Source organism: Diplotaxodon limnothrissa, linkage group LG17 (genome assembly GCF_057381915.1).
Source record: "Diplotaxodon limnothrissa isolate DT_005_m linkage group LG17, D_limnothrissa_male_GT1.1, whole genome shotgun sequence".
NCBI classification, from domain to species: Eukaryota; Metazoa; Chordata; class Actinopteri; order Cichliformes; family Cichlidae; genus Diplotaxodon; species Diplotaxodon limnothrissa.
This window is the reverse complement of record NC_140612.1, coordinates 22,506,596-22,526,576: the sequence shown is the minus strand read 5'-3', so window position 1 is coordinate 22,526,576 and position 19,981 is coordinate 22,506,596. Positions and strand designations below refer to the sequence as shown.

At 38.9% G+C, this 19,981-nt stretch overlaps 1 pseudogene; it reads left to right on the top strand.

Moving 5' to 3' along the window:
• The first annotated feature begins 15,467 nt into the window (after positions 1 to 15,467).
• Positions 15,468 to 18,974, top strand: LOC146614992 (uncharacterized; annotated as a pseudogene).
• Positions 18,975 to 19,981: the final 1,007 nt, after the last annotated feature.

Genomic DNA, 19,981 nt, shown 5'->3' with positions numbered 1-19,981 from the left:
TGTGTGTTTAAAAAAGATTTGTGCGTGGGTAAAACAGATTTGTATGTGTAAAAAAAATTTGTGTGCGTAAAAAAGATTTGTATGTGTAAAAAAAATTTGTGCGTGGGTAAAAAAGATTTGTGTGTGGACTTAGCTAAAAAAATCCCTGCAAGTTACAAGTACGAATTTTGACCCTATTTTTCTTCCTTTCATCTGATTGGTCAATGTCATGTCAATCACAAATGTAACAATCCAATCAGAGAACAGATGGGTTTGGCTGTCGGAGGGGCACTTTTTTGAACTGCAGGTCCTTGAAGGGTAGCAGCTAGGTCCCCTAACTTTTAGTAGCTGTTGAAAGGGTAAAGTTGTGGTATATGAGTGGTTAGAAATACCATTATTACTTTAGGATTAGTTTAACACAAAGTCAGGGCTGACCCAGGACCATGGCTGTGAGTCACAGTGCGCAGCATAAAAGTCCTTTCACATCGGACGCAGGATGTGCTGCTAATGCTAACTGCTAACTAAAAGCAAAGGATCCAGAATTTGTTGCGCTGGCTGCTGGGCTCTGTGGGTTTTTGCAGCAGCTCTGCCTGTACTAGATGCACCTGCTCCTTGTCTTTTCTATCTCTGACTTTATGTCCTCTACAAGAGTTTCTGGGGTTTTTTTGCTAGTTCTTCAAATGTTCAATAAAAACATGTATGCTAATTGATAACGAAGAAAGCTTTGTAATGAAGACTGTCATTTCCAAAACACTGCCTGCCCCCCCCACGGTCAGCAGCACTGTTGAAAAAGCTGTGGAAGTCCCTATATTAAACACGTAGACCTGTGACACAAAAATCCCCAAACTTGGACGACCACAGGCTGTTTTCCTTCGTGGTGATGAAGGAAAACGCTGGGTTGGCATGTAAAAGGGCATTTATTCCCTTCAAAGACCTGCAGTTCAAAAAAAGCGCCCCTCCGACAGCCAAACCCATCTGTTCTCTGATTGGATTGTTACATTTGTGATTGACATGACATTGACCAATCAGATGAAAGGAAGAAAAAATAGGGTCAAAATTCGTACTTGTAACTTGCAGGGATTTTTTTGGCTAAGTCCACACACAAATTTATTTTACACATACAAATCTTTTTTACGCTCACACAAATTTTTTTTACACATACAAATCTTTTTTACGCACACACAAATTTTTTTACACATACAAATCCTGATTTACAAGTACAAAATATTTATGACCACATTTTGAGCCCATAAGCGACAAGCACTGGACTGTGCAACAGTGAACTTGAATCTTTTGTTAAAGTTTTACGTTTACTTAAACCTGTTAATCGCTTAAATCTCTGCCAATAAAGTTTAAAAGAGGTGTATAGGATTTTTTTGTGCTATGTTTATGTGTGTGGTTCACCAAATGATTGGAATGCAGATTAAAATAACTTACAGAACAAATGAAACTTTTTTTAATTAAAAAAAAAGTTTCATTTGTTCTGTATTTCCGCATTTATTTGCTTATCATCCTCCAAGCTCTCCAAGCTGTCAGATGTTGGTGCTTTAACATGTTATCAATATTACTACCTTATCTTATACTACCTAATCTGTGATCTAATTTTCAAGGTCTTTACCCACAATTTATGGCCACATGTGAGGCACTCAGGGTAGAATCACTGTTCTTCCATGTTGAAAGGAAGCTACTGTAAATCAGCGGTCCTTTAACCTTCAATAAAGACTGAACTGAAATCTGCACCAACAAAAAAAACCCAAAAAGTCAGTGATTCCCCTTCAAAAACCTGGACTTCAAAGTACACACATACACACTTATATTTGTCTGTCCTGACAAGAATAAATGCATTGGTCACCATTATTTCATTCCCAAAAGGCTCAGCTTTCATCTTGACTCAGCATACTCTCTTTATTTCTCCTTCTTTCTCTCTAATACACACATGCAAAATCACCTACTGAAAGCTTTTCATCTTGTTCTTTCACACCTTCTTCTATTCTTATTTTAGACTCACCCTGACCCACATACTTTTTATTTCCCTCCAAATTCCTCCACGCTCACCCCTTTTTTTTCTTGCGAGCTTCGTTTCAACCTTCCTCTCTCTCTGTGTCTTCTATGCCTCTGTTACAGTAATTTAATGGAGGATTCATACCAGGGTTTTTTTCTTATATGAGCTGCTGATGCAGGTAGTCAGCAGCTTCAGACTTGACCATTTCAATTTCATTTCTATTCATGTTATTGTGGAGAAGCTACTAAAAGGCTGGCACTAAAAATGCTTTACAAAAATGATACCAGCAAATGAATAAACGGGGCTGACCTGAACGTTTTTTCGTCTTCAGCTAAAGTTTCTTTAAAACTGACTGTGATAAAGGACAAAATTTCTCCACATTATTCTAAACACTTGAGAATGAGTTACAAATGTGCAGCATTATAGATTATGGCGCATTAGCTTGTTGATATAACTATCCGTTTTAATGCAACTTTAGATCAGCCCAATGAGATGTTATGAGAAGACTGAAATAAAGCAGATAACCAACAGTGGATTCTGCTTTAAGTAAATTGTTGAGAAAAGGAACCCATGTGAGAATTCCCCAAATTATTTGTCCAAATGTGCAAGCATTAGTATGCTGGAAGGGGTGGAGGTGGCCAAACACACACAGCTGTTAACTGGGAGACTGGAGTTGGTGTTTCATCAGGAAAGAGTTGCTTATTTTTGTTTCCACTCGTCATTTTGCAAGGTTTAAGCTAATACCAGGGGTGTTTTTATTACACAACTATACAAAAAAGTTCCTGCTTTATATGCACGAATTGCTCCTTTAAAATCATATAAAAAGAATTGTAAATGTCTGGTATAAATGCAGGTGTCATGCTGGGGGCTGTAAATGACCAGCCAATGGTGCCTTTGTCTGACAACATAGAAATTTGATGATATCCCTAATAATCCAGCAGTCGCTTTCCCAAAAAATTTTAAAACGACTAAGTTATGCAACAAAAGTTTGTATGGGCACAAAAACAACTGGTTGTTGTTAAGAAAAGCTCATTGCTTGGTTTGACACACCCTTTCTGAAAAGTTGTTTCCGTGCCTCCAAAGTAAAAAGATCTACCCTTATTACAAGGCACCGACCAGCTGAGATTGCCACACATTTAAACGTAATAAGAGTAATAATATTACTAATATTACTAATAACGCAAAACAAAATAATTATTAAGTGTTCATTTTGACATTTGCGTTTCATTCCTGAAATTGGAATAATTTGTAAACAAAGAGTTCATAAGTAGACTCAGAATCCCCGAGAATCACTTAACTGAGATGATTGCGTGATGACACATGAATTCCTGTGCATATACCACATTAAACCTTTTCCCTACCATCACTTCTGTGTGTCAATCATCACGCTTTCATGATGTGAATCAGACACCCTCATTAACGGAAGGTTAGCCTGGTAAAGTCTTAATCGCTCCCTATCAACTCCACTATCAGAGATTACAGAGAACAGCCATGATATGCTATTTATGGCTGTGACTATGGCTAAAGCAGCTATTAGCCATGCTGGTTAACAAATGAAACCTCCTCGTAGTCTTCGAATTCTCTGAGGAGATGATTCCCGGTTACTGAGAGGAAGACCGGGAAATTAGTGGGTTGCAGGGGTAAAGATTATAACCTCTTCTAAATTGTGCCTGTATGTCTGTGTGACATCATGTGCATACATGTGTGCATGCGTTCTTTTCAGCCGCAATTGTCTCCCTGTTGGCGTTAATGTGATCTCGAGCCTGTACTTTAATTGGTGGCTGCGGTGCTCTCTTTCCAGAGCAATGCGTTCTTGATGGGTACTGTTTGCTCCTGCATACACACATATAAAACACAAACACACACACACAGACACACACACACAATGCCAGCTCAAAATCCATAATGGAAGGAAAGACAATGGCACATGAGGTAATTTCTGTCCAACCACACCCACCAGGCTCTAATTGCACTGCAAGGCATGTAAAGGAAAATCAGCGGCTGTGCGAGGCTGGACTGTCAAACCCTGGGAACACTGCGGCTCTGACAACTTTAATTGGTAGTTGTCGTGTATATCCCTGTCTTCATTAGCAGTCTAAGACTACCTGCTTCTCCTCCCACACACATGTGCACATACACAAGCACATCTATTGGTGAAAAGGTCATTAGACGTGCTTGGTTTAATAGCAGATTGTCATCCACAGCTGCCAGTGTTCTATAGACACTTACATAGAAAAGAAATCGCCTAGTTGTATTTTCATTCAATTAATTCACATTTTATGAATAACCACGCTTATGGTGAGCCATGGTTGTTTGATACAAATAATTATAACAGAACAGCTGAATGGACCTTTTTTCTCTTTCTGTTTATATCTGTATGAAAATGGAAAAAATACTGTACAGGAGCCTGAAAGAAGTGAGTATTGCTTTAGTTCATTTCTCAAAAAATTTGTTTCTCAAACCTGACACTTTTCTTGCAAAAACAACTTTTAGCCACAGCACACTTTTCAATGCTTGAGACCACAAAGTTAGAGGTTAATCAACCGCACCATGAAAGAAAGGAGGGAAATGTGAATGCTGCCTTTGAATAATGCATCACCCTAAAATGTTGTTTCATTAGTAAGTACTGATTAATGCAGAAAACGTCTTTCACCACAAAAAGAAACATGTCAAAAATACAAACCGACAAAATGCAGACATTTCAAAAGATAACAATATGGACAGTAAAAAAAAAATTTAAGAAAAGCTTCTTTTGAATTACTTTGGCTGCTGAATTAGTCCTCACGTCTGCATTCTGTTATAGTGTTCAGTATCTGGAATGAAGGAGTTTAGCTGTTTTTCTGATTGTCAAGAAAAAATTATTAACTCTCTTTCTCTCTCTTTCATTCTTTCTCCCTGTCCTATCCCCCAGTCATGTCTGTCCCGTTTGTAGCAACTGAAAATAAAATAAATACATAATTATAATAAAGGTCAATCAAATGGACCAATATGGCAGGGCCATGATGATCCACTTGGTAAAATAAATCCGCTTGGCATCTTTCTTGGCCTTAAGACAACAATTCTGATGGCTACAGATCCAAACGGGACACAAAAAAAAAAAAAGAAAAAATTATTAAAATAGTAATCCAGTGGTGCAAGATGACACCTGACAGTATTATAAAGTGTCCATCCATCTTCATCTTATCTATCTCTGGGTTGCGGAGGGCTAGACCCTATCCCAGGTGTCATAGGGCAAAAGGCATGGTACACCCTGAACATGTCTGTCGCATGGCTAACACATAGCCCTTTTCTACTAGTACCTACCCAGGTCAGCTCGACGTGACTCATCTCAGCTTAATCAGTTTCAGTCATTTTCCATTGCAACTGAGTATTAGTTAATGTGGTACTGAAATGGGCTTGTTCGACAGCAATTCAGTAGAAATACCCGTGACGTCCTTTTTTATTTTACACAAGCACAACACAACATTTGAGGACATCGAGGTGACAATGTTGAAGTCACATTTTTGGATCACGTTAGATCGCTCAGAAAGTAGATGCCAAAAAATTACCTGGTACCAGGTACTACCACGTAATAGAAAACCCTAAAAACAGAGTTGGGCTGAGCCAGGCTGAGTAGATACTAGTGGTAAAGGGCTAATAGAAAGAGACACAACTATGGCTAATTTAGAATCGCCAGTTAACCCAGTATGCACGTCTTTGGTCTGAGGCAGGGAATGTTCATGCTGTTAAGCATAGCAAGTTTGTTCATCTTGTCTTCTAGGCCAATGCCTTGTGCACCTTTGGAAGACTCATTCTTACCACTTGTAATCATGTGAACTTGAGTTAACCATTGACATCCACATATGTGTCAAATTCAACACCTTTAATGTTGTGAATCGTCGCTGGTAACAAGAGCTGACTATCCCTCTAGAACCTGAAGACTAAGCAGCAGCTTTTAGCTGACAAGTCCACCGTGTCCAGGACTGAAGCTGACACATCATGTCAGGGGTGTGACAAGGAAGATTTTTCAACATTCTTTGAATTCCATATTATAAATTTCTGCTTCAAGAGGCATGGGCTAGTGCAAAGTCCTGAGGCATCTAAAGGAGAACACTTGATGAAGCGCTATAACAGGAGCTTTTTGGTCACGTCACACAGTTGTCACTTACAGCTTCCTCAAATTTGGCTCCCTCTTGCTGTTTAGGAATTTTTCTGTCTTTACCAACATGAAATTCAATGCAAAGTATTTTGTTTTGATATGAGAGAGGCGAGTTATTGATGGGTGGTTGGATATTAACAAATGGTATTAGCACTTCGGCCTCGGTTATTCTCCACTGCAGACCTGGACATGGACAGAAGGAGCAGTCATCCCTGTTACACTTCTTTGAAGTTTATTTGAGGTCTGCCGCCAACGGTGCATTGATTGTTGGTTCGTTGTAATGTAAATTCCCTGCTGACGTCTCTGCACGGTCACAAAAAAACAGGCAGGACATCTGCACTAACCTTCCTGCCACCATCTGATGACAAAATTTACATCATGCGGACCCGAGCGGACTGGCAGAGAAATTATAATCCTAGCTTTAGTTCAAATATAAAATCTCTAAACTTTTGTTTTAAAAAAACAGGGCCCCTAACATAGAACCACAAACAACACAATGCGAATCAGCAAGATTATGCACTGTGTATGTTAATCCAACATACAGAATTCTGTGGGTGTGACTGTCATTGACTTTATGAAGGTGAGCCTGTACGCTCTGCCTTCATTCAACGCAGCCACTCTAGGTGGCCAGAGAGAAGCTATGCATTATTGAGTAAGGGCTTAGGGAGGGGGGCAGAGTGGATTAGGCTGATATTAACCTCCAGAGAAAAAGAGAAAAGGAAGAGGATGACATGATGAGGATCACCCCTGGCCATTTAAACTGCTTTAATTAAATCCTGGATGGAGAGGCCACAACTCAGGCTGAGCGAATGAAGGAAGAAACAAGAAGAGGAAAATGAGGCAAGGCAGAGCAGCAGTGAAAGAGACTGATTGGAGAATGGGGGGAAATAGGCGAGGAAAGAAAGAGGAAGAGACGAAAGGAAGAGCGTGTGCATGTGGGTGTGAGTGTGCTCGCTTGCAAAAACCTCCCACTGTGATGAGGCAGACTAATGAGTTAGCCTTTTGCCATGCTGGTCACATGTGTGTGTGGATGACAGGGACCGGGGCGAGCTGATAAATCAGCAGCAGAAATGAGATTTATAAAAACCTGATCGCCATCTCAACCTCCTGCCCCGCTCCCTGGCCACCCTGTCACCTTGCTATCTTCATCTGCAGAACTTAGAGGGGCCAACGGGGTGGATACTGGTCCGCTACATATGTAATAGGAAATTTAGCCTGTAGCTTCGTATATTAGTGTCCTGCCTTTTATATCACATGGCTGAGCTGGTTTCTAATTAAGTGAATGAGAGGAAATAGATGGTAACTTAGTTTGATGTATGCTGAATTTTAATTCGCCAGACATATTCATATTTTTGCATTTGCAGAACACTTCCACAACCAACAGACCATTTTAGTTAAATGTAGGACAGAAGAACACATTATTTAAAATGGATTTTTTTAATGAGTGAAATAAGGGGATTATATTTAGTTTACTTTGACTTGCAACGCAGAATGTCTTTTATTGTTCAAAGCTTATTTTCCAAAAGCTTGCTCCTTCAGTCTTCATGTAAATGTTATTTTTATTGGGACCGCATTTTGTTCTCAAAAACGTCCACGCTGCATGTATTTAATGTTCTTGAAGTTTTCTTCATTTTTTTTGCCAAAGTCCTTCACTTATATGGATGGATTAAATAATAATCAGCTGAATATCTATAATGCTAAAGGCTCTTTAGAGCATCATTGATACCTACCTAACAGTTTCCCTTTCAGCCTGTAAACCTAGTTAACAATAAAATAATCTAAAAAAAATGAACAATAAATTAACTATGTTTAAAACTACTGTTTCTACATTGGACAAAAATTGGTCAAAAGGTTTAATGTCATATTCGATTTAATCTACTAACATCCATCCCTTTATTCAATTAAAGATGGACTAGGTGAGACAGAGTAAACCCCGTACAGGTTGCTGGTCTGTTGCAGGGCTTCCACTAACACATGTTCTCCTGTGTAGTGCAAACATAGTATGATCTTTTGCACATTACAACCAATCATTCAGTGTATGAGGGTGCATTGGTTGGTTCATTTTTAGTGCTCATCCAGTTTCTTTTAGTGAAAGTGCATGCTACGTATAACTAGATATTGGCATCTTGCTGCCAAACAGCAGACCAATAAGCTGCTGAAGATCCATTTATTTTCCTCTGGACTATTGGAAAAATAAGCGCTCAACTCGGTCACACCTAGTGTTTTCAGTCCATTTGCTACAGGTGTATAAAATCAAACAGCTAGCCATGCAGTCTACCTTTACCAACGTTCATGAAAGAATGAGTCCTCCTAAAGAGCTCAGTGAGTTAGAGTGGAACTAACAGCAAATCAGTTTGTAAAATTTCTTCCCTGCTAGATGTTTCATGATCAACTCTAAGTAACATTATTGAAAAGTTGATGTGTTTAGGGACCACAGCAAGTAAGCCACAAAGTGGCAGGCCACATGACGTTACAGGTGACTCCGTGCTGAGGTGCATAAAAGTCACCAACGCTCTGCGGACACAAGAAGTGAAAACTCCAAATCTCCTCTGGCATTAACTTGCATGTCAGGAGCTTCATGGTATGGATTTGAACAGCTAAACAGCTTGTTGACAGTTATTTGTTTGTTTTTAAGTAAATAACATTCATAGACGCTGTGTACAGTGGAACTGAAGTCATTCAAAATAATGTTTCAAGCCACCTCTGGTATTAACATCAGCATAAAAGCTGTGTGTCAGGAGCTTCAGTGGTCATATCAGTATTGCGGTAAGTTTATATTATTGTTTGTTAGGGTTGTTTTAAAAAATGAATGTTGATTATGAAAGTTAAATACCAACTCCTGCAAAAAATAATCTGACACATACTTTAAAAAACTGGTGGCGCTTTCAATGGTGTTGCATTTTTTGCTATTAAAAAACCACCAGTAACAACACATTCAGTCATGGCCTCAGTGAGACAGCTTCTTTCTAACACAATTCCAACTTTAGCTTCTCAAAGGTAGAACTTATTACAGGACTGTTGCACCGAATTGCATCGAATTGTAAGAGTGTGTTGTTACTCTTCACCCCCTGTAGCTACAGATTTATGTGTCACATAAACAAAAAGAAACGTTATAAATGAATGGGACTAAGCTGCTGTGGCGCATTGTGTCTCTTAAAAAATGCAAAACTTCATAATGCAGACTGTTTGACATTTGAAAGTTGGAATCATTCTCAAGTATAAAAACTTTTCCCATTTTTTGGTCATTTCATGTTTGTAACACTAACCTCTTACTTGAAGTTTATGCTTAAGAATAAGTATTTGGTGCTTTTGCTGTCCATTGTCTGATAAGAAGGGAAAGCAATGATATCAATGAGTACACTGTAAAACCCAACAGTGCATCTTACTAAAAGAAGTAAGTTGTTCTTACTCAGTTCTGAAAAATAGTTAAAGTAACTTTCATGAAGTGTGTTAGGTAGACCCAAAAGTATACATATGATATAATAACTTTATTGTAATAAGTACACATTATGTTTTTGTAACGTTTTAAGTACTGTTGCTTTAAACTGTTTAAGTTGTGCTAATTCATTTGTATTAGTCATCATCCACAGCCCCGCCCCCAGTGTTTTGCCTGGACTTGTCGGCCATGAGACAGGAGCCTCGTCAAGAGAGTGGAAAGTACAAGATAAAGTTATTTTTATGTTTTTTTGTTAATGCTTACTTCTAGCATACAAAACGTACATTTATCAGACTGCTTTGTTTTAGTTGTACTTCGTTGTAATTTATCAGACTACTTTGTTGTAGTAGCTCGTAACTTAGCTTGCCAGCACACAATTCCCGCCTAGCGCTGTATGGAGTCTGCCTTCACAATTTAAAAAATTAACGGTTGGTTGCTTGTTTCAATCAATAGTTGGTAAGTAGTCTGATTTTTGCAAACTGCATGCCACAAAACCTTTGGTAAAATCAGTGTTTACGCTTTTCTGACTCTGACCTTTATCAAGTTCAAATGTAGCCTACTTTTGACACAGTGAAAATAGTAGAAAATTTATTTAGTGTTAATTTTAAGAGTTTAACGGACAAGTTCGCCTTCACAAATTTTGAATATGATGGTTAGTGGCATTTTAGTCGCGAAATAATTTACCTTTTCAAAGCTGCACTGCACCAAACCTAAACGTTTCTGACTCTGTACTTTCCAAGGGTTAGCCTATTGTGTACTTCACTTGTGTAAAATTGCTTTATTATTTTATAACGTATAGAGTAGTTGACCAACCTGAATTGAAAATGAACTGTAGTGCAAGAATAAATCTTACTGTTTTCCAAGCTTGTGTTATTCAGATTGACTGTTTTTAAGTGAAGTAAAAGTAAAAACTGTTCTGCTAGCTTTCTGTCCTCATGGCTTTTGTGTTATTACAGTCTGACGATTGAAGGAGCAGTAGCATGCCGAGAGATCATCCAGCACTGCACTAAAGACAACCAGTAAAGGTGATTTTAAAACGATTTGGTATCAAAATGTGGAATTGCAAGTTTTGTAGTTTGTCTAGTTTTTCTACTGCCATAAAAGTCATGTTGTTGAAGCATTATCGGCTCAACCATGGTCAGTACTCCACAATTTCACCCTTACGGTGTGTTCACACCGAACGCGATGGACGCGAATAGAGCGTCAGGTTTACATGTAAAGTCAATGGAAAGGCGCGATGACGCGCGATTGCGGGTCCCGCGAAAATTCGGAAGCAGATTTGCGTCGCGAAAACGCCAAAACGCGTGAAACGCGCGTCAGTGTAGCGCGTCTGGCGCGTTTGACTCGCGAATAAAACCACGCGCGTGAGTTTTTGTGTTGCATTTTGTGCATACGCGCGTTTCGCGTCTACCGCTCGAGTTGGAAAAATCTGAACTCCAGCGTCAAATCGCGCCGCGACAACCAATCAGGAGCCTGGTGACGTGGCTGTTACCTAGGTCAAAGGGGCAGATCCAGCCAAAGCCTTTCATACTTCAATGGAGGGGAAGGCTAATCAATGCGGTAGCAAACAACTCGGAGCTGTACAACACCAGCTGCTTTCAGTACCGAGACAGGAATAAAAAGGACCGAGCTTGGAGGAAGATATGTGAAGAGATCGGGCAACCTGGTAAGTTCATTCATTTCTCTTTTGAAAGTTTTCACTGACCCGGGGAAGCCGCACAAAAGCTAGCAAGCCACCGCTATTTTCCCACTGACGTACAAATACCGTTCTGCTTTTATGCATGTTGTCATTTAGGAATATATTTTATTGTTTATTAATAAACAGCACACAGTGGTCCCGCTGTTCATCCGTCACTGCTTTGCTTTTTCGCTGATTTTTTATTGCACAGTACAGCATTGCATTCTGCAGCCTGATTGACAAATCTCCTGCGCTTGCCAAATTTATCACGTTTGGTTTTGATAACCATCGCGTCCAATAGAAAAAACAGCACAAAAACACCCATAACTATGAGCCTCATTCGGAAATAGACACCTGCACCGTGAGGGAAAAAGGCGCACGAAAGTGGCGGGCAGATGAAGACAAACCGCGGCATAATAATACTTTTACGTTTTGCAATCTACAAAGGTTTGCACTTTGAGAATCAATTGTGAGAACTGTGACCAGGGGCTAGTTATTCTGAGAACCCCTGCAATAAATGAGGGACCACTGTCTACTCTACGATTATTATATCCAACCTGTTAACATTTAATACTGTATTGATAGAACCAACTGATTCTGCAGCAGAGCATCCCCAGTCCCTGAGCTCCTGCTGCTGCACCCACAGATATGTACAGCAAGCACTGATACCTTTTTAGTCGGTGGGATTCCCTTGTGATCACCTTTACTAAATATCTACAACCAATCTGATTATATCCTGTTATTGTTTTTTTTTTTTTTTTTTCAATGTTGAAATTAAAATCTAGTAGCAGCCTTCTCATTTCTTTGTGTTTTGTGCTGTTTTACAGGCCCACAGAGGAGGACGGCTCCGAGGCAGATGAGGGACGGGTCCCAGGACGGTCCATCGGCGGTGGAGCTGGCCATCCTGGAGTCCCTGAAGAGGCCACACCAGTCTCCAATGGAGCATTTCCTCCTCAGCCTTGTTCCTGCTCTGGAGAGCAGCTGGTCCTTTTTATTCCTGTCTCTCTGTAAATTCTTATATTTTATATATTTATGTTTAGTGTTTTTCTGTTTGAGACTTTTAATATTATTTCAAATAAATGTTTATAATGACTAATGTCTCAGTTCTACTACACAGCAAATGTTGGCACACAACTTGACACATGTAGAATTTATTTCATATTATACTAATGACAAAATATACTGATACAGTGGGATGCAGAAGTTTGGGCAACCTTGTTAATAGACATTATTTTCCTGTATAAATCGTTGGTTGTTACAATAAAAAATGTCAGTTAAATATCATACAGGAGACACACACAGTGATATTTGAGAAGTGAAAAGAAGTTTACTGGATTTACAGAAAGTGTGCAATAATTGTTTAAACAAAATCAAGCAGGTGCATCAATTTGGGCACCACAAAAAAGAAATGAAATGAATATTTAGTGTATATCAATGTGTGTGTCTCCTATATGATATATGGGGTGCCTTTGTCTGGACGTGCTTCCCATCCAGAGCTGCACAGCACAGAGGAAAGTTCCAGCGCTCCTGGAATCCCTCTGTGATGGACCGCCAGTCTCCAGGTGAAGGCACAGCCATGAAGTCGTCCACTAGACAGTCCCAGATGGACGTCGCTGCCTGGGGGGTGATCTCGCTCACCGTGGACACACCGACTCTGAAACTGAACGCGATGGTCCTGAAGGAGTCCCCGGTGACAAGGAACCTGGACAAAATTGTTCAAAATCAGTATTATGTGTACTGCAGTTACAAAATACATTATTCAAATTCCAAAATACTTTTGTGATGTCAGATATAAATCACAAAACTTAAATCTTACATAAAACATTTTGTAATTATAAGGATAATTACAAAATGTATATTAGATAATATCTAAAACAGTTGTGTTTTGTTTTAACTTTAACATATCATAATTTGATTGGTAGCAACTTTCACAACTACAGTGAGCCAATCACTCATAATTCCTAAACATGTCAATCAGGTAGGAATGAAGTGAGACATTAATAGAAATAAAGAGTTGTATGTTGACATGTAGCCCTTTCCTTGCTTAAATCATTAATATTTTTGAAAAATTAATCTGTGATAAGACAGCTTATCAAGATAGAACCATGTAACTAGAGATGAACCAAACTGTTCACAGTTTTATCTAACTCTGTTTTAATAAAGGCTGTGACCCCTGCTATAGAGTCTGACAGCTGCAGGGATTATATACAAATATTCAACTATCCCAGAATTAAACCAGGTCTAAATAAAAAGGAGTGAGTATCACTACAAAGGTTAACTCAGTGGTCCCAATGCTACAGTTTGATATCAGCAAACACCGAGCGCATACATTGATAGGACACCACAGCCATGCTATCATGCAAACACTGATAACAGCATAAATCGAATTAAATCGGGACTTGATGAGACCTTCTGAGTATCACTAGAAATATTATAAAGAGTCGTCTCTGTACCACAGTTTGCTTTCAGTAAACACCGACAGCATTCACTGTTAGCATAGCACATCCATGTTAGCAGTGTATAACTGGATGGATTAGCATATTAGCACAGATATCAATAAAGGACTACCGTATTAAATAGTTTTACTAACCTCAGGCAGACGGACAGGCGCTCTGCAGGTGGGATTGAGCGTCTGTAGTTGGTGTCTAGGCGGGCGATGCTGGGACCGACGAGGGAAAGCAGGTCCTCAAACTGGCCGAGTGAATGACGGTGATAGCGCTGGAATCGGCCGTCATCCAGGCGCAGCTCCTGGAGCAAGTGGTGAAACTCACCAAACTGCTCATGCCTCTGGAGGACCTGATGGACCCAGGTACGGCGAGGACGTCTTTTACGCTGCTGCTCTGCTCTCCACAGTACATAGAGAAGGGAGACTCTCTCTTCAAGCGCTAGCTCGATAGCTGCCATCTTGCAAAGATACCGGTCTGGCACAACTCCCTCCCACATTCCTCCCACATTTCCGGTTCACGCGCGTTTTGACGCGCGATGGATTTTTCTTGGACACGCGTTGAGACGCGAATGTACACGCGTCAAATTAGGGGCGTTTGGGGCGTTTTATTCGCGTCCATCGCGTTCGGTGTGAACGCACCGTTACCCTGTCTCTACAACACATGCATGTGTACATTTAATACATTTAATTCATTAAAGATACACATGTCAACAATGCACACTCCCACGCAAAGAAAAGACGGTTCTTATCCAGATTTGAATAATTATGGATTTTGTTGCTCTATGTGTAATTTTAAGCAGCCATTTATTGAAAGCCAAATGTTTATCCATCTGAGGGGGCATTTAAAACGAAAAGAAACTGTTCCATGTCCTTTCAAGAACTGCAATTTTAAAACCAATGTCTACTCAACCTTCAATGCCCACAAATGCAGAGACCACCAAAATTCAACAAGTTACAATGAAGGCATTGTGCAAAGTGTTATAAATGTAGAACAAAAAGATGACATGCAGCTTGATTCAATGGAGTCATCAGATGACAATCAAGTGGCATCCACCAGTGAAATCAGTGGAATTGAGGGTTTAGAAGAGCAGTTGCAATACAATCTGGCTGGATTTTTCTTGAAAATGCAGACCCTTCTCCATGTGTCCCAGAGAGCAACACAGGAGATTATTGAGCATATTGATCAGTTGTTTTTGTTATCACAACCTTTGGTTAGAAAATCAGTTGTAGATATACTGAAAAAGCACAACTGTACATATACGGACAAACTGGTGGATGAGATTTGTCAGGCAGTTTCTGATAGTAATGTTTTACATAAATGTGTCACATCTGAAGGACCACTATCTACAGCAAAGAGGAGGAAATCATATTATGAAGAAAATTTTCCATATGTCAAACCTGTGGAGTATTTAATTGAATCGTCAAAGCACACTTATATGTATGTGCCTATTCTCACATCTTTGCAATTGTTGTTGAAAAAAAATGATGTGCTTGAAGAAATTAAACAAGCACCCACACAGATTCCTGGACATTTCATGTCATTTTGTGATGGATCCTACTACCAGGAAAATGTTCTACTGTCACAAGAGGGACAGAAATTGTCAATGATACTTTATGTGGATGATTTTGATCACAAACCCACTTGGTACCTCAAAGAAAATACATAAAGTCTTTGCAGTTTATTGGACACTGGAAAACTTTCCAGTTAAATCTTGTTCTGCTCTACACTGCACCCAGCTTGCTCTGCTGTGCAATTCCAATGATGTACGCCAGTTTGGGTGTAAGGAAATGCTGTCACCACTCTTAAATGATCTGAAAACTCTTGAAGAAGTAGGTGCCTACATTGAGACTCTTGGTGAATGTCTTAAAGGCACTGTCTACTCTGTTGTGGCAGACAACCTTCTGCCCATGGACTTGCTGGTTTCAATGAGAGTTTCAGGTCTACATATTTCTGTAGGTTTTGTCATGCCACCCAAACAGAAATGCAAACAGAAAATGCTGTTACAGGGAATTATGTAATGAGAACAAAAGATGCTCATGATAATTATTGTGCAAGAGCTTCAGAATGATGACATTAAGGAAAACTATGGTGTTAAAAACACCTGTGTTCCTTCTGACCATCTCTCTTTCTTTCATCCTGTCACAGGCTTCCCACCTGACTTCCTACACGACCTGTTTGAAGGTGTCATTTCAGTGGAGTTGGCACATTGTTTAAAGGTTTGATTTCTAAGAGATATTTTAACTTAGAAGACTTAAACAGAGCAATTCTGCACTTTCCATATCAACATTCTGACAAAGTTAATCGCCCTCATCCAATAACCTCAAATTTTGCCAGGTGAGGGACCATGGCCAGCACTCTTTCATGAGACACAGGTAAGTACAACTATGTATATAACATTTGCTGCTCATATAGTATGCTGTGTTTTGCTTATAATATTTTTGGAATTCTCTTCAGCTCTACTTTGAATTTCATCGGATCACCAATCAGAATCTGCCACATGTGTTTTATGCTGCGCTGGATGATTATGCTCCTCAGCTGACTGGACTTTACAAAAAGAGGAAAACTGGACGGGTCGGTGAAAGGATGGAGCAGCTTTTGTCGGCATATGGAAAACAGGTATTTAAAAGATACTAATTATTATTCTGCTTGCTTGGCAGTTGCCATTGTTATGTGTTTGTTTATTTATATATATATATATATATATATATATATATATATATATATATATATTAGGGGTGCAACGATATTCGTATCGATATTGAACCGTTCGATACAGTGCTTTCGGTTCGGTACGCATATGTATCGAACAATACAACATTTGTAATTTATTTTATCAATTTTCCTTCTGACGATGCTGTCTGTGTAGAGCGCTCAGTGAATCTGTGTTCGACTACTCCGCCTGTCGAGCGCAGATCCACTGAGCGCTCAACACAGACAGCATAGTCAGAAGGAAGAGCGCAGGGCAAGCTAGCGAGACAGAAGTTAAGCTCTACTTGCAACAGGCAAATTGAACGTCATTCAGATCTGGCGTTTGGAATTATTTTGGTCTTCATGTGACGTATGACCCTGAAGGTAAGCGAGTCATGGACTAAAGTAAAACAGTATGTTGGATGTGCCATGCAATGCTCAATTACATTGGTGTGAACTAGTGTGTTAGCGCAGTTAGCTCGTTAAGGTGTTGGCCGTCTAGCCCCATGCACGGAGCGATCGGCGGTAGCTCGTTAACGGAGATTTGCCGTGTTGTGGTGTTAAGGTCATTTCAACGAGATTAACCTGAAAGCACTAGTGGGAACACAACGAATATGACTGCACATTTACGCCGACATCATCCTAGTGCAAAGACAAGTGGAAGCAGAAAAAAAAGCAAGCATGCTACTAACTTTAGCCGAGTCATTTAGACAGCTGTTAGCACATGATTCTCCTTATGCTGCTGATAATATAGCCCAGAAGAAGCGGATAGTATAGCTTTTATTTTGGAAAGAGACATTTCTCTGTAATAAACTCTCTTTTCCAAAGATGAGTGATTCCTCAATCAGATACAGGGCTTGCAATATCGCTAGCCCGACGTCCTGGGGCTAGCGATTTTTTTCAGTCGGGCTACCAAAATCTATCTCTTCCCTGCCCGTCGGGCTATTGTAGGAAGGAAAAATATATGTCAATGCTTCTGCATTCTTTCAGAAATGTAGCTGGGTAATTATGTCATTGGCATCGGTGAGCCACTGTCAATATGTGACATATTGAAGTCGCGTTTGAATTTGCGCTTGTTTTTTTGCTTTCACTTTGCAATCGTGCGAACTGTGTATAGAGAGCGACAGTACTGATTGGTGAGTGATGATAATTTGTGCACCAATTCCTCTGACATTGTCTTATTAATCGTTAGCTTACTATGCAAACATGACAAGTGAAATCTCCCGCAGCAAGCTTAAACATGTGAGAGGTTGATCGCGCAGAGAATCGCTGAGCTTATGTGAGTGAGTGTGTAAAAGCATTTCAGTTCTGCTGAGCCAAATAAGACAGGTCAGGGTGAAGAAGTGACAGCCAAAGAAAAGCTTACCACAAAACGGAGAAGTTATGACAAATCAGACTATAAGGCAAAAAGAAAGTGCAGCTTTATGGTTTCATGGACAAAAGAATTTCTGTGGCTGCAATATGATGAGCTAAATAACCAGGGCTGCACATAAGTGGTCCGCAGGTGCGCATTCGCTGTCAAAATAAAAAACACGCACAAGGGTTAGGGTTAAATTTAAAAACTGTACCTTTGAGTTAAAATATATATTTATAATTTTAATAAATGACAAATTAAAAAGGCATGAACATTTTTTTGTATGGAAAAAATATCGAACCGTGACACCAAAGTATCGAACCGAACCGTGAATTTTGTGTATCGTTGCACCCCTAATATATATATATATATATATATATATATATATATATATATATATATATATATATATATATATATATATATATATAAGGACACAAACGACATCTATGCAACTAGAACAGCAGTTCTGGCCGGCCTACCAATGTACCTCAGAGATTTTCAAAACATGCAAGGTACTTTGGTATTACAATAATTTGCACATTTGAATTTAAAAAAGGTTGAAAGGAGTTTATAAGTCATCTGGACTTGGGTTGAAAGTTGAAGACGTGAAGTTGAATGACTTATAAACTTCTTTCATCCTTGATTTGACTACCTGGATGAATGAAAAATGAACCTTCACTGTCAACTTAAAACATGTTATGATATATAGAATTTGAAAAACTGAAGAAAGGTGCCTGAACATTTGTATTTATGCTTTTAACAGAGATATTACAGATGAATAATTGTGCACTCTGTATTATATCTTAGGGTGAAATTGAGTTCTATGAAGCCATAGAATTGCTCTGGTTGCTGATGTCGATGAAGAGGAGGTGCCTGGAGGAGTTCCTTTCTCATCACGCCAAGTGTTCATAGAACTTGAAGATCAGTTTGTTATGACTCATCACTCATGGACTGATGCCCTGGTGTCTTTGTTTGGGCTAATCTATGCTCTGCATCTGAGCTATCCTATGAAGTATACTGGCTTTTTTGAGTTCATTCAAGTAGTGTTGCTGAAGCTAGACGATGAGAGAAAGCAACTAAAACCAAAATTGCAGACACTAAAAAATGAGCTTGTGCAGATGATGTTTGTTTTTCACTGGTCACTATATTCGTGCTTTTTCAGTTATCTGTGAATGGCTTCAATAGTTTTATTTGTTCTGGGTAATTAGCTTTCTAAAAGGCAATGTGGAGAAAGCTAAGAATAAGGAGAAAATCCATATTTGACGTTTTGTTTGTGATTGAAAAAAATCTTCACATAGTGTGTAATCTTAAGCTTATTTCTAAAAACATATTTTAGTTACATGGAAATCTTTTGCGAGATAACTGATAATTAGTCAATATGTACAGTATACTTTCATGCTTTATTTTTTAATTGTGTGATGAGTGCCAGTTCACTCGAGGTCTGGGCAAAACTGTTGCGAAGCCACAAATACCTTTGAGAATACTTTTTGTTAGTGACATCCTTAGTTCAGCTGTTTTCTATAGTTGCATTGCTGTAGTGCATGTGATTTCATTATTATACTAAATGTTACTTAAAATTGTGATTGTTATGGCTCTAATTGCCTCTAGACTATTGTTTTTTTATGATGTACACCTATGTATCAGGTCTACATGACTAAATTTGTGTTTTGTACATTTAATCGATTTTCAAAATGCTACAAAAAACATTCAAAATTCCCTAAAAGTGCAAGTTTTAAAATGCCTAATTATTTGTTATTTGATAATGGCTTTAGCAGTCATAGGTTATGACTGAAAGTATGGTTGTATTCATTCTGTATTTTCTCTGCAGTTAAAGTTAATAAAAACTGAATGGAAAGAATAATAGCTTGGTTTTGTGTTAATAGTACTTGAACCATTTGGTGCAATCGGTTTCCCCAATTGGATTAAGTTGTTTAAATACAACTATTTAAGTTAATTTAACTTAATTTGAATATGAGCATGTAACACTTTAAATAAGTTTGAATAAATACAGCATCTTAGTACAAGAAATTTAATGGTTTAAGTTGAAACATACTAAATACAATGAGTAAATAAACATAATGCATTTGAGTTACATTATCATATTTGCTTTGGGTTCTTGGGACTCTAATAAAGTACTTAAATAACCCCAAACTGTTTAAGTTATAAAACTTGAATCAATTGGTGCAATCGGTTTCCCCAAATCATTTGAGTTAACTTAACTTGTCAGGTTTTACAGTGTATGTGCACAGAGAATAC